This window comes from Oreochromis niloticus, linkage group LG13 (genome assembly GCF_001858045.2).
Source record: "Oreochromis niloticus isolate F11D_XX linkage group LG13, O_niloticus_UMD_NMBU, whole genome shotgun sequence".
Lineage (NCBI taxonomy): Eukaryota > Metazoa > Chordata > Actinopteri > Cichliformes > Cichlidae > Oreochromis > Oreochromis niloticus.
In genome coordinates this window covers 20,290,096-20,305,153 of record NC_031978.2, presented here as the reverse complement: position 1 = coordinate 20,305,153, position 15,058 = coordinate 20,290,096, and the positions used below count along the sequence as shown (strand labels likewise).

At 37.7% G+C, this 15,058-nt stretch overlaps 1 protein-coding gene across 1 annotated transcript in view; it reads left to right on the top strand.

Moving 5' to 3' along the window:
- Window positions 1-570: 570 nt before the first annotated feature.
- The window catches only part of eys (eyes shut homolog), a 160,887-nt gene continuing 146,399 nt past the window's right edge, over window positions 571-15,058 (top strand). Inside the window, exons 1-2 of the mRNA XM_025897452.1 lie at window positions 571-612; window positions 9,981-10,097. The gene's annotated coding sequence lies outside the window, so the exon portion shown is untranslated. The remainder of the gene's footprint in view (window positions 613-9,980; window positions 10,098-15,058) is intronic.

Sequence of the window (15,058 nt, the reverse complement as noted above, 5' to 3'; positions counted from 1 at the left end):
ATTCTGAATTGTTGCATTATGATAGTCTAGTGTAATCTTCACATCAGCCCAAGCAATTGAAGTAGCTCATGCATGACAAAGTGCTACAGTAATTCATTTACCCTGCTAGGCAACCAGATGCACGAAACAACAGTTCTGGAGTTTTAGTTCTTATTAAACGCGTTCCTAATCCAGACCTGCAGAGGATCAATTATAGCTAGGCTTTGAGAGACCCCAGTCAATTTTGTTTTTTTAATTTTTTTTTTTCACCTCTCAGGTAATAGGCTATATAAAAACCATTTTCATTTTGTAGGAGAGGTTCAATTGTTTACACAAGATAATGACTCGCCTCGCTAATGAATATTTAGTTAAGCCTAATTAAATAATCAATCAAGCAGCCCCGTATCCCCGCCCTGCCCTGCCACAGAGGGCCATCTCCTCAGCAGACAGGCACGCCTTCAGCCCGCAGCTTCTGATCACATTTCCTTAGCAACGTGTTTCCCCCGGTGTCCGCTTAGACGGCTCAGCTGTCTTATTCCCCACGGAGATACACATCTCACCTCTGACTAGCAGATTCTCCAGAATGATGTTACAAGTCACCGTCCCAGGGCGGAACACCTTTGCGACTTAATGGTGAGCATATATCCCACCGGCACACACGATGAAACGGCGTTAATTGCAAGTCAGCAGAGAGGTGTCTGCTGCATCTTTCCTGCATGCAGCAGATGGTCCATGTGACCTCCCTACTAGTAAGATTAGCCGTCCATAGTAAATCCTGGGCCTAGCATTTGCAGGATGGGGGCAGAGGGACGCGTTGGCTACATTTAATGCTAAGCTGTAGTTCAATCTAGTTAATGTAGCGTCTTTCATCTTTGCATTATAATAACTTTGTAAAACTTCTCAAACTCTTAAGACTGGTATAGGTTGTAGTAGTGTGCACAGTTATTATTATTATTATTGTTATTGTTAGTGTAAAAAAAAATTCAGTGTCTGTAAATTAGGAGAAATTGGTCTGACTTTTATTTTAGTTCAAATGAGTCATGTAGTTATGAAAATTGTTCACAAATCACCGGTTATGGTAAATTTTGGATCTGCATGCAGATGGGGATCTAAATCAAGAATTTAAAAAAAAGAGATTTAAATAGATGTAATTGAAATAAACAAATGATCAATAAATACAATAAGCTGGGAGTGACCAGAGTGGAGGGGATTAGAAATGAGAGTATCAGAGGGACAGCTCAGGTCGAGCACTTTGGAGACAAAGAGAGACAAGGCTGGGATAGTCTGGGATAGTGGATTTACTGGACAAAGGATCTTGAATATGTAGCTACTAGGCAGCAGGAAAAGAGGAAAACCACAAAGGAAGTTGATGCAGGTAGCGAAGGAGACATGCTGAGGGTTGGTGTGACAGAGGAGGATGCTAGGGATAGAGTGAGATGAAGGCAGATGCTCCGCTGTAAACCCACAAATAGTAAACCCACATTTAATTAAAAAATAAACAATACATCCAATGTTAGAACTCAGTTTTCTTCTTTTTTTTTTCCCTCGCACTAAAAAAAATGCACAAGCAAATAGTTCAACATGTAAGAGTTTCTTTTCTATTTTAAAATTGCAAAGAATTTGGGGATTTCATCATCTACATGGGATTATATTAAAAGTTTCATGGAATCTGTGTGCACAGGGGACAGTGTCAAAACCAATACTGAATAGGAGAATCACATTAAAACCTTAAGTGACTCTAGTGGAAATCCCTGGCTGGCTCAGCAGTGCTAATAAAAACTATACTGGCAGTTAACAGTATATAGCTGCACGGATATGAGCTATAACGAGTTAAAACCAGTCGAACTGCATATGAGCAAGATTCAGAAGGCAATTGGCTTTTCTGGGGCCCAAGTTCATTTAAGAAGTATTGAGTGGAAATAAAATAAAAAAAACCTTTTTTGTAAGTTATGAATGATTCTTTCTCCAGGTTAAAGATGAGTTTATTAGCTCTGCATGGTTTGGTGTGAGGGTACATCAGTGCTCATGGCATGGATAACTTGCACATTTGTGAAGAGCCAATCAATGCTGAGCAATGCTTGTAGATTTTAGAGCGCTATATATGCTACCATTGAGATGATTTGATGATTTGGCCTTGCTTATTTAGGTAAAATGAAACCAAAACATGTTTTTCTGGTGATTAAAAAACTGATAAACATGAAACTATTCGTTGTATAAAATTTAAAACACAAATCTGTTGTTTAGGGGAAAATACACTTTCTTAGGTATACTGTACACTCGAGTGAAGTTTCTAAGAGAAGAGTTGGTGGAGATGGAGAAGAGTGTTTGCTTGACCTCCAGCATCCACACCTAACATTAGCATGCCACAAGCTCTATATAGGTGACTCAGAACAAACAGGAAAAACAAGAAAAACTATGGATAAAAATAACTAAATAAACAAAACTCTCCAAAGTAATTTTCTGGTCTGCAGGTGTGCCACATATTCTGGATCATGATAACCAAGCTGCCTCACAGACGTGCCTGCAGTATTTCCTTCATGCAGAGCTCTTAGGGCTCTGCGTGGCAGAAAGTGTATATACTGCAAATCCCCAAAGCACTGCACAAGTGTTACAAACAAACAAAAACTCACAGCCTTAACTTATTGAGGTTCTCCTCCAGAGCCCCAAATAAACAGGAAACACTGTAGACTATACAGGGGGGCTGGTGACTGATAAAGGTAGTGCCTAAAACAAACAAAAAAAAGAGCAATTCATTTCAAGCTGGCAAAGCTGTTGTGCTGCTGGCTTTGGCCTAATTTAACCCATGGTTTGAGATATTACAGACCTGAAAACATTCCGTAGTTTTGCTTCTTTCAAATGTTGTTTAAGGTTTTAGAGAGCACAGAAAGAACAAAAAAATAGGTGTCTGTGGAGTTTAATTTCCTATGCACTTTTATAAGATACAGGCCAAAACTGAATGACTTGTCTTCTCAGTATTACTTTACATGATTCAGGAAACAGACCTGAAATTTGTGTGAAAATTGGTTTTGCCTTTGGCATCAATCACCTCATTTAGAGTAAGAAAATTGATGTGCGGGTTAATTTTCAGGGGGCTTTAGGCCTGGATGCTCATCATTGTTATAAGTGATTAGTGGTGATCCACACATCTACCCAGGGAGCACAAACGATCAGTCCAGCACCGGCTGTGGCCAGTAGCCTGCTGGTGGTTCACTGCTGTTTCAGAGACATCCCGCTGCTGATATAGTAATAAAGCTGATTTGTATCAGTTTGAAGGTTATAAATAATAACCAAAGATCGTTTTCTTATTATTATTAGTTTGTAGCTGAAGCGTTTTGGCTTTGTAAATATGTTCAGGAGCCGGTCTTTGTTCGAACCCACTTAATGATGGTGGCAGTTGACCTTTTTCTGCTCTAACCTACTCTGAAATGGGACATCATCTACCAAATCCATCACCACAGTGTTGTCAAAAGTGAATTTAACAGTGAGTGGACAGAGAAATGAGTTCTGTGCCAGCTGATTTAAAGTCTGTGTTTACTTCACAGTCAGTCTTTCTCAGGTAAAATATCTGTTCCAGAATTTTTCTGTTGTTTTTTTTGTTTTGTATTGTTCACTCGGGAAGCTTTTAGAATGAATTGGTATGCTGATGACAAATGATGCTCTACCAAATATTGTCAAGTTGATAAAAGCCTACAAGTCTGTAATGCCGGTCATGAAGTTCATCTCATCGCATACCTCATGTGTGGCGATAAATTGAGAGATGATTTGCTTTCGCCTTCTGATTTAATAATTTCAGCAGATTCACTGTGGCACAGAGATTTGCAAAAGACCCTTTCTTTGTTATGATGATCCTGAGGGACATGTTATGACAGAACAGCAGCAGATTTCATCAATGTGGGAGGCTTACAACTTGAATTCTAATTTAATTCAACTTAATTTAATATGCCGTACAAATATAAACTTCCGATAAGTCATCTCCAGTCCCTATGCAGCGAGGGGAAAAGAGTAAAAAATACACTCAATACAGCACAATAGCAAACACCATCAGCATTCAGTCACTGCAGCTGCCAGGCTGTGAAAAGTTCTGAGGAAATGATAATGAGAAATTACCATATACAAGGATGCTTACACTATTTATCTCAACAATGTTTGCCTCAACTTACACCTGTGCGTCCTCGTTCTTGCAGAAGTGCCATTGTACTGTAACTAGCAATTGCGCCTCAGTCACTAACCACCATCTTCATCACTGTCTGTGCATCGTGCTGACAGCTTAATGAGCCAAACTTTGCTACTTGTGAAGAAAACAAGAAAATGTAATCTTTCTCATTAGTTGGCAAGTTAGCAAATGTTTTCAGATGTGGCCTAGTTTCTGATCAAACTGAGCTTTGTTATGTCAAATGTCCTATTTGATCCAGATCTTATCTTCATCTTAGCTACAGCGCTTTATTGACTATTTATTACCGAGTAAGCTCCTGATCTCTTTCGCGATTGAGTCATTTGGTCGAGAAAGTGACATTAATAGGGGAAAATGTCCTTCATTCAGTAATCTTCACATTTAAGTTGCCTAAACCATTTATTTAAGAAAAAAGGGAGCTGATTATTAAAATATTTTGTAGATTAATTTTCTTTCAATCACCGTATCAGCTATTGTAACCTGTGACAGACAGCAATTGACATGTAACCTACCAGTATGATGCGATAATTCGTTGTGTCCTCCTCATGTCTCTCTCAGTCATCAGTCAAGCGAGGATTTACACAGCTCCCTTGATCCATTGCCCTCTACACACCTGCGTGATTGGCATCCTAAATTGTGGGGTGAACTAAGGTGCAATGATAGCAGGAGGCTGTTTGAGACAATTAGTTGACCCCCACAAGCATTACCTTGCTTCTGACCCCATGGCCCTTATTAGCTGAACCATTTCACTGTGTGGCCCACAGTTTAATCCTAATTGATCAATACTTTTAAGGCCTCTTAATATCCCAGAGAACCTTTTGGTCTGTTTATTTAAGTGGAGGCCAAACACTATAGATTGCTGTGGAGGTATGAATGAGTGTCGAATGCAATTTTAGATGGATTTAGAATCAGATATGAACCAAGATGGATAAATGTCATTTAGAGTCTAAATGAAGTTCACTGTGCAAATACCTATGGTTTAAACAGCTTCTCACTGTATTATGAGTTATGATAGTAATTTGGTATTGGAACAAATGTGCTGATTGCAATCGTTTGGCTTACTTGCTTATTGTATTCTTGCTGAATTCCAGTGGAAATGTGGAAAATGGATAGTCTTTCCTGGCCTTAGTGTGCCTTCTGTTATCTTTTTACTCATTCTGCTTGTTGATGTTGTCGATTTACTGCCACATGCATGGTGGTATAAGGTGGTCTTCATTTCACTCCAACTTTGGGACAATTCATGGTGAGGCTGTTGGGGTGACTTGGGTCTTGTTATTATGTGGTAGTTGAGATATAAACAAGTGTACCACAGCATACAGCATTACGCAGTGCATTATTGAATTGTAGCTGATACTGTGAAAGTCCAATTTCTATTCAGTGTATACAGTACATCCTGACCTCTTGCCTAAATCACATTACTGGTTACAGGCGACTGATAGCAGTAAACATAGCTGCCACTACTGTGCTACTACTAATAGACAAAAACACCCTACAGTGACACAGTATTAGATTCTGGTGTTGTGCTGTTTTTGGTAGTTTCAGGGTTGTTGTCATTTGGTTGTTGTGGATAATTTACAGTACTCTGTATATAAGGGGGAAAAAAGTTTGTACAATTCTAAGGAATTTGAAAGTCAGTACTTCGTATGACCAATTGTATTAACTCTCTTAGGCTTTTTTGTAATTTCTTTAAGTACAGGTAGTCTTCAGGAATAGTTTTTAAAGGAAACTCAGAACTCTTCTTTGGATGTCGGCTGCGTTTTGTTCTGTTCTTTGTCAAGATGATTCCATCATTGCTTCAATACTGTTGAGGTTCAGGCTCTGGGAGGGCAATCCATGACTGAGTGACATGACAGGAATGCTTTTACTGCACTGGCAGTGTGATTGAGAGCATTGCCATGCTGAAAAACAAAGCTGCTGCTAATCGGAGGCTTTAAAGATGCTATATGGTGGATATTAAAATCTGATGGTTCTTTTCTGCATTCATAATTCCATTCCAAACACCACTGGCTGACACGTAGCCAAACCAAACCACGACAGAACCGATGTGTTTTACAGTATATATTGATTTTGATTTGAACCAATTTTTTAAAAATTTAGTTTCATCACACCACAGTACTGTGAATGAATGAAGCAGCCAAAGAAAACCTTTAAAAGATCATTAAGAAGCCTGGAAAGCTGTTTCTTCAGACCACTTTAAAAATTAAAGAAAGTTTGACTCCATGGAATCAAATTGTATTTTGTATTGTACTATGTAAATGAAACTCTGATTTCCAATTTTATTAACAATTTTGTTATCATGTTTTCATATATTTAAAAATTCATTTGATGTTTTTTATGCTCTAACTAATTAAAGTTGTTTGTTAGCCACTTTTTAAAAACCAATATAAGAAATTCCATATCTTCACGTGTCTTTGGAAACTTTGTAGGCATGCGACGGGGATAATTAACATACTTTTACAACCTGTAAGCCAAGAGCAGCAGGCTTGACGATTCTCCAAATCCACAGTTTCATCTAATCAAGGATTAAACTCGACTGTGGATTAGAGTTTTGTTCTTACTGTGGTTATATTAATAAATGTGACAATGGAAAAATGTCAAAAGAAAAGAATATTTTGCAATGGCAATTGTTTTGATTTTATTTCAATCTGTGTTCACAAGACATTTTCCATGGTAGAACAGGTGCTTTATGTCTTCTTGTTTTCAACTTACGGGAGGTCCTGCTTCTGTACCTATTGGTTGGCTGCCATTGATTCCAGGGGAAAAAAGGCTTTTCAAAAATTACCCTTTTTTAAGCAATTTTTAAACAGATTGACTGATGATTCTATACATCCGTTGTTTTTTTTTATGTTCCAGTGGCCATTTAAAGTTAATTTAGATGAAAATGAAAAAAGCTACTTTTGGCAACTTGCTTATTCATTTCCTGACCCAACCCTTTTAGGGATTTGTGTCTCCGTCCAGTCTCGAACCAGGATTCCTTTGTGTATTATAAAAACTTCCACGTAAATACCTAAAACTTGCTTTTACAAGAACTTGAATCATTAGTTCCACTAGCAGCTCGATATTCCTGGCATGACTATTATGTAAACAGATCTGCTCAAAGTCTTTCCTTTTCAAAAAAAGGGTTTAATGTACAAATTAAATTTCTTTGAATATCTATTGAGTTTTTTAAGAGCTTTTTTTTATTATCTCATAATGACATTCATTGATTTTTTTTCTCCTGTTTTATAATTATGAGAAGTTTGTGAGGTGCTTTGTTTTACAGTATAGTTACAATATTCTGGCAAGAATCTCAATCATGTGTTTTTTGGTGCTTTTACACTAAAACCAACAGACTGCCAAAATGACATCTTTTTACAGCGCATCAGTGTCCCGTCTGTCTGGCCACTTTTTTTGGCATCACAAAATTGCCAGACCCAAAATTGGAACTACTGTAACTATGGAGAAGGATCACATCTGTCACATTTTTTCCTCCCGCACACAAGGACCACAACTTCTGCTATAGATCTCTAATGTACGGGTTTCATACTTTTTGAAGTGTAGGCTTATTGTCAAAAGGCACTGAAGCAGGACTGGCTCTTCACCAGCACCGCTCACACCAGATAGAAAACATCAAAATGCTGAAAAAATAAAGGGTTGCTCTGTTGCTATGAATGAATCCTTTCATATCTGATCTAATCTCCTTTGATTCATTGTCAATGTAAAAATACTGAAGAACTTTAAATAAAAGTTAATTAAAAAACGGATAACTACATGTAAATGGTGATTGCACAGGTGCTGGCAATTATTATTCTGCAATCACTAAACCTAGCCCACATTTTGTCCTCTTTTATTAAAATTTTAATTCAATATTTTTTTTCTCACAAATCAGCCGACAGGTTTCCAATTTGTTCGGTGAAACACAATAGTCATCCTCATCTGGTGTAAATGAAGTCTTCTGGGTCCCCACAGAACCCCCAAGACAATACTTGCAATCTCATTCATTTTATCACTCCCTCTTCTATTGATATTGGTGTTCCATATTCAGCGTTTTATTACTTATCGCCATGCAGTTATTCATATCAGCCCTTGTGAGCTGATCAAGAAGCAGAGTTTTTCTTGCAGCGAGGCTTCTCTACTTTGTTGTTTTATCTGGCGCACACGTATGAAAAAGGCCTGAGGGAGGAAGACAATGCTGTCTGCTTTAACTCATCTCGCTGCCTGACACTGAGGTATCAGGCACCAGCAGGGGAGAGAGAATATTTTATCTGACATTGTCACTCTCTGTAGAAACCTCCGGGAGGCTGAGGCTGCTGTGACACACTTGGTGGTCAGCAGCACTGCATATGATTATGACAGCTCCTGCTACCCTCGCGGAAGCCATAAGTCTGTGGTGTTATTGTAAAATGAAATCTTCATAATAACAGCGTGGGCTCAGTCACTTCTAGTGCTCTGGATAAAGTTTTAAGCAGCAACAGTGTGTAGCCGTAAAACATGTTTGAAAAAATCTCTTTGTTTTCTTCAGGCGATTGCTACTTTGGTGGACTTTGGAGTAAAGCATCACATGAAGTTGATCTTAAAAGTCCCAAACTGATTTGGATTAAATACAAAGAAAGAGGAGACATGAGATCGTCATTGTTTCACGTGAGTCTCATTTTTGTGGCCATTCATATGATCCACTGCCAAATACTTTGCAACAGGCAAGCTTCAACCGAATGGCACCTTAAAAAACACACAATCCAAATGAATTGGACTCTAATAGGGAACATCTGCAGGAGTGTTTCTGAGTGTTGGGATTCCCAGCGGGGAGACGAGTCAAGTGAGCAGCCTTTCAACTTCCCACAGATATGCCCACTTCAGCTACAACATGGAGACAAACTGCTGATGTCTGCTGATGAAACACTCAAGTCGTATGGCATCAAACTCCTAAATGTGTCAAAAGATAACTTTGAAAGCTGTTCTGCAACTGGACAGAGAGAAGATCAGTTTCTCTTCCCTCACAACATAAATGAAAGAGAGCAAGTCGATGCCAGGTGGCTCATGCCGGGTCACCGTTATTTTATTGCGCTGCACGAAGGAGACACACAGCTGTGCACGCTAGGTTTGAGGCTGAACGTCACAGTTAAAACTCAACTTTGTCGGAGTTCCCCGATGCTTCGACTTTGTTCGGGGAACGGTGTCTGTCAGACAGGAGTCGGAGAGAGTGCATTCCACTGTCGATGTCACCACAAGTATTCCGGGAGGTTTTGTGAAAAGTTTGATGCTTGTTTGGATAACCCCTGTGAAAACAAAGGAGTCTGTTTGAGCAATGGATCGACAGATCCACACTACAGAACATATAAATGTCTGTGTCCTCCACATTTTACAGGTGAGCACAAATGTCACTGATCCCATTTATTGAGTTCTCGTAATTGTTTGAATAAGGGCTAGGTCAGAGCATCTAAAAATAGTCCTATACATCACTTGTGGCTGTAACATGTTGCATTTGCTACAAAATCAAAGTTTGTCGAAGTGTTTATGAGAGACATACTCATGTGCTGAAAGAATGCAAAAGCAGCTTCTGAATTATGGATTTATTGAACACATCAAGTTAATGTTTTTCACCATAACCCTCTGACACTCTCATTTAATGCAAACAGAATTAATTTTTACATCGCTTGTGCTCCAGATGACTTCCTTCTTAAGCTCCTTGCCGAATAATCTACAGTAATGACTTTGTTTTTTTTCCTTAACAAAATTAAAATAAAAGGCATTAGACCTCTGCGCATGCAAGCAAACTTAATTCTGCTCATCTACTGTTTTTTTCTGTGTCTGGTCCTCTGTGAATAATCATCTAATGGGCTGTTTGTTTTAGGGGTTAACTGCTCTGAAATCATTGGGAAAGCAAACTGTGACAGCATCTGTGAAAATGGGACATGCCTTCAAATATCACCTGCATCCTTCAAATGCATCTGTGACACTGGTTTCTCTGGTAAGCATCTCTTATTTTAGAAGGCTGTTTATATAACGTAGATGGACTGTCTGGCTCAGTAACAATGAAGAGCTGCTCTTTAAACAGCATGTCACAGTTTTAATCACTGCCAGGCAAATCACACAGTTTACTGCAATTCTGTATACAAAGCACAATGGAAAGAGTTTTTTCCCTCACCTCCCAGAACCATGTAATTTCCCTCAAACAGGAGGGCTATCTTCAAATCATCATAAATCATAAAAAGATCAGCATTTCCTTGTGGGCTATAAACTTGATCCCACTCGATGTTATATTTGTCATCATAATATATGAAGGGGCCACTTCAAATCAAATACCTCATATTACAACCAGTGATGTGCCGCTCTAAAGGGCCTGGGCTATACTGCTAGCTAACGGAGCGTGCCGGAGATAATAAAATAAAGGTTTACAGCAATCAGGTAAAATGTAATTTATAGTGTATTGTTTCTGCTGAGCGCGTAAAGATAAGAACGAATATTATTCAGTGCTCGTTATTTGAAGAATAAGTCCCATTTATGATAGTATTTATAATTACAGTTTACAGGTGGCACACATCAGGCTTCCAAGTTCAGGATAAAACGAACGCGCCACCTTTTTAGGTCACAACAGAAACAACACACGTGATGTAAAGTTGATACACAGAAAAGGCAGAATTAATATACATCTGAGAACTGGATATAGTTATTTGGAAATCCATCACGTTGCTTCTGCTGTGCTCATATTCACAGAGACAAATTGCATGGTTATATTATATTTAGGCTGAGGGTTAAAGTAGCTGATCCCCGTCTGTAAGAATCACTTACAAAAGAAAATCAAAGAGCATTGTGACACATTTTTCACTGCCAGCCAAAACCATCCACTTCAGAGACAGTGCTGGACGCTCATGTATAGGCGCTGAGTGGGACTTTTGCTGTGGCGAAGATGTATGGCACATTAGTGATTCGCTCATTATTTAGCCTCATCCGCTGTATTTTTTTACAGTCGTGTCAATCGTTATCACACACAAATGGTTACAAGACCTAGATGCTCCTCGGGCTGCCCTCGATATCACTCTCGGCTATAAAAATCAAGCCTGCAATGAACTTTCTGGAGTAAAATCTCCAAGTGGCTTTTCACATTGATTCATTGTTTTGTTTGGAGCACAATTTGTCCTGGCAGCATTCTTGAAGTGTCACAGCTTTGCCTTTCGAGTCCAGCCCATGCTTTCAGCTTATTATTTTAGAGATGTTGTTTCAAGGTTACTTCCAGTACTGTCTGGCATATTCTTTTTTCTTTATAACAAGAGATTATTAAGGCCATACAATAGAAGGAGAAAAAAAAAAGTCATTTTAAAAGGTATTCTTGGATGTTTTATGAAATGGCTCTGAAGATTTAAAAGAGAAAAAGATTACTGTAGCAAGATTACAGGATAATTTTCAAAATCTTTGAAAGAGGAAATTATCACTTTGCCTTCATCCCCTTGTTGGTAGTGAATGCCAGATACCTGCTGAATTGAATACTGAATATTTTTGATCAGGTAGAGGACATTATACTTATGTTAGTTCCTAGACTTTGGTTCACATGAACTTTATCATATTTTCCTTTTATTCAAGTCTGAATTGCTCTTTGAAATTTTACTTTTTTCTCTAACTACAGCATTGGGAGTGAAACTAGTAAAAAAAAAAGACTCAAATGATTTTTGTGTTAGCTGTTTTTTGCTCTTGTTTTGTTTTGTTTCATTTAAAAGAAGCATTTTGCAAGCCTTTTAACCCAAGCTGTCAGTGATGACAGTATAATGATCACCAGCTACTTACATTTGTTAAAACCAAATAGTTGGCCCTATTAAAAAAAACATCTGCCCTTGTTTGAATTCAAATAGATAATTCCTATAATTTCCATCAGAAACAAATTGTGGACTTACATGCTCTGACTGCTTTTGCAGCTTCTTGTAATTTGCTTTAATTGCTGCTGCTCCCTCAAATAAGCAGACTCCACTGGGTGCTTTCGCACAGTCATGGTGTCTTGGTGTCCCATCAGCTTCTTGGGAGTTCTGTAGAGCTCGTGCTTCCTTTACCTCCCTGCTGCAGTTGGCTCATTAATCAAGTGGAAGTTAGTGGCTGCTCCAGTGCTGGCTGCCCTCACAGGCCAAAGTCTATGCGCAGAGAATAATGAGCCAAACTCATGGGATGTTTCAAATGAGATTTTCTTTTGATTTGACTCTCTTCTACTCTACCTCTAGGGCATTTGTTGTTAAGTATTACCATCTTTATAAGACCATTTTCATTTGGAATACAGTGTTAATTGTTTCTAAGATCTTGTTGGTAATAAAGCCAAGTTTTGAAAGTTTAATTTGGTGTATATATGCAGTCATTAGCCTTGTTAAACTGTTTTAATTAGGCATTGACATGCTGGTGTTTTATGCATATTAGATGGATGCAATTCAAAATCACTGCAGAAACAATGGCATTTGAGATGAGAGCACAAATGTAAATGACTGTAATAAATATATAAACCATCGTTGGTGTTAACTAACATTGTTAGCATTTTACAGAGGGAATTATCATTATTATGCTTCATTAATACATATGACAGATGGAAATTCTATGGGAAAGCAGTTTATAGAGGTGCAGCTTTGAGTGGACCAGTTCTGAAAACTCAATTTCTGATGTAAAATGAGCTGAAGCAAAAAGCAAACTCTGAAGTTGGGCACAGTAAGATTGATGCCCACAGAGGAGGCTAGGAGGAGCCTCTGGGACATGAGCACTTGTATCAGCAGGGGGATTAAAGAAAATATGCACAAAAAAAAAGAAGTCACTAGAAAGATAAATGTGTAGGCATCATGTGAGAAAGGAAAAAAAACCTCACAAGGGAATAACATCAAAATTTATTCACCTTGACCTTGCAGTGATTTCAGTCTAATTTTATCCTTTGTGCACAATATCACTGCAGCATTACGTTGTCCCTGGTTAAGTTCACAGTTGTGAAATTAAACTGCTGGCTAGAGCTTAGGTCAAAATTACTTTATCTAAGAAAATGCTTACAATATGCTTAAAGCTGTAGCGCTCGCTACTTAGTAAACTGTATGTTTATCAGTTATAAATCTTTGTTAACTTTAATTTGGTGCATATCTAATGATGTATAAATAATTAAAAAACAACAACACTGTGTTGTGCGCATAAAAATATTGAATAATACAGCAGGATTTAATGAATAAACTTGTATACTTTTTAAAACATTATATGAGAACAGTGAAATATAAGAAGATAGTATTAAAAATAAAATAGTATTTGAGCTATTGTATAAAACTGTTCCAGGACATTTACCATGCATTAATAAAAATCGATACAGCAGTTTACTGTAAGATTTTGTGTGACAATATTATATCGATAGAAGGGCACCAAATATTGATATTTAATTAAATAAGTTAAAATACTCTGAAAATACTACGAACTACAGGGTTCATCTCATGCACCACCATCCTGAGGTAACATTAGCTGAGCAAACTTAGATTAAATCACAGCAGCCAAAAACAAACAAACACAAAAAAATCATCCAACACACCAGGACGCCTGATAGAAAGGAGCCTTTCTACAAACAGTTGTAGAAAGACTTTGACTGACTGCAATCACTGACTGAAGTTTTGTAAATAATTGCCATCTAATTTATAAATGTAGGCATATTCCTAACATGTTGCCATCAGTCTGAATCAATCTTTGGCTGCCAGCTGGTTGTATTCTGGTTATATTTCAATAAAACAGGAAGGTTGCTGAGCACAAATGTAATAGTCAAATATGATTTTTTGGTAAATGTGAACTTTTGCCTATATAGACAGCAACAGATGTGTGATTTTAAGCAGTATATTACAGGTAATTGCTGTATTTTTAGAAATATTACATTTAACTGTGAACTTGACCCCATTCCATCTAATGAAAACATTTATGTCAGGTTTGCAGCAACAACATAAGAAAAAGTAATAATAGGTGCAATAGCTTTATCTTATTGGATAACACAGATATTGTCATAGTTTAACTTTGAGGATATAAATTGCAGGTGAAAAATGTGATAAATCACAGTATGTGTTATTGCAATAATCGGCATATCACAAAATGTTAAAAACTGCAATAATAGAAACTAAAAATAATAAAAATGAATAATAATAAATAAAACAACAATAATAATAAAATTACAAACCTATGTGGCATAAACCACATACACATATAACTATTGGCCTCATGCATTAGGCTTCTCAGTTTATACAATTCAGTGTTCATAGATCATTTGGCAGCTACTGTGCCGAGTATTACTGTGACTACTAGTCTTAGGAAGATACTTCCACAATAGAAATGTCTGTTTCCTCACTCAAACATGGAGAAACTGTCAGGAATAATCACAGACCAGATATTTTCCTCACATTTTTTATCCTCATAAAAACCAGACCGCTTTTAATTAGCTCAGGTTTATCCCATATTTAATTATATTACGAGTGAGGCTTTTTACAGTGTTATCAAACAACTACTATTCCTGTTTACGCTCGTGATGTAAATGCTGTGTGTGCTGTGTGGACTGATTTAATGGGATGGCAGCGGCGCTGTATGGCACAAGCACAAATTTAAATACACACACACAGCAGGAAGCATATTACCCTGAGACTGAGGCAGTTCTCCATCATGCGGGCTAAACGGGAAAAAAAACAAGAGGAGGCGATGCAATCGACTCCATCTTTATAGCTTTCAGGAAAAAAAATAGATTTTTAGGTGAACGGTTCCCAATAATTTGTGTTTGGCGCTGCGGGTTTGGTTTCCCTGAGGTGAATATGATATAAAATTATTATTTTACTCTGTACAGACACAAGACTGCTGTAAACTACATGTAGAGCTAAGCAACTTAAGTGACAGCTGTTATTATACTGCTAGTTTGTGATTTTTCATGTCTGAATGATTTGAGAGTTTTACTTTTGACTCATT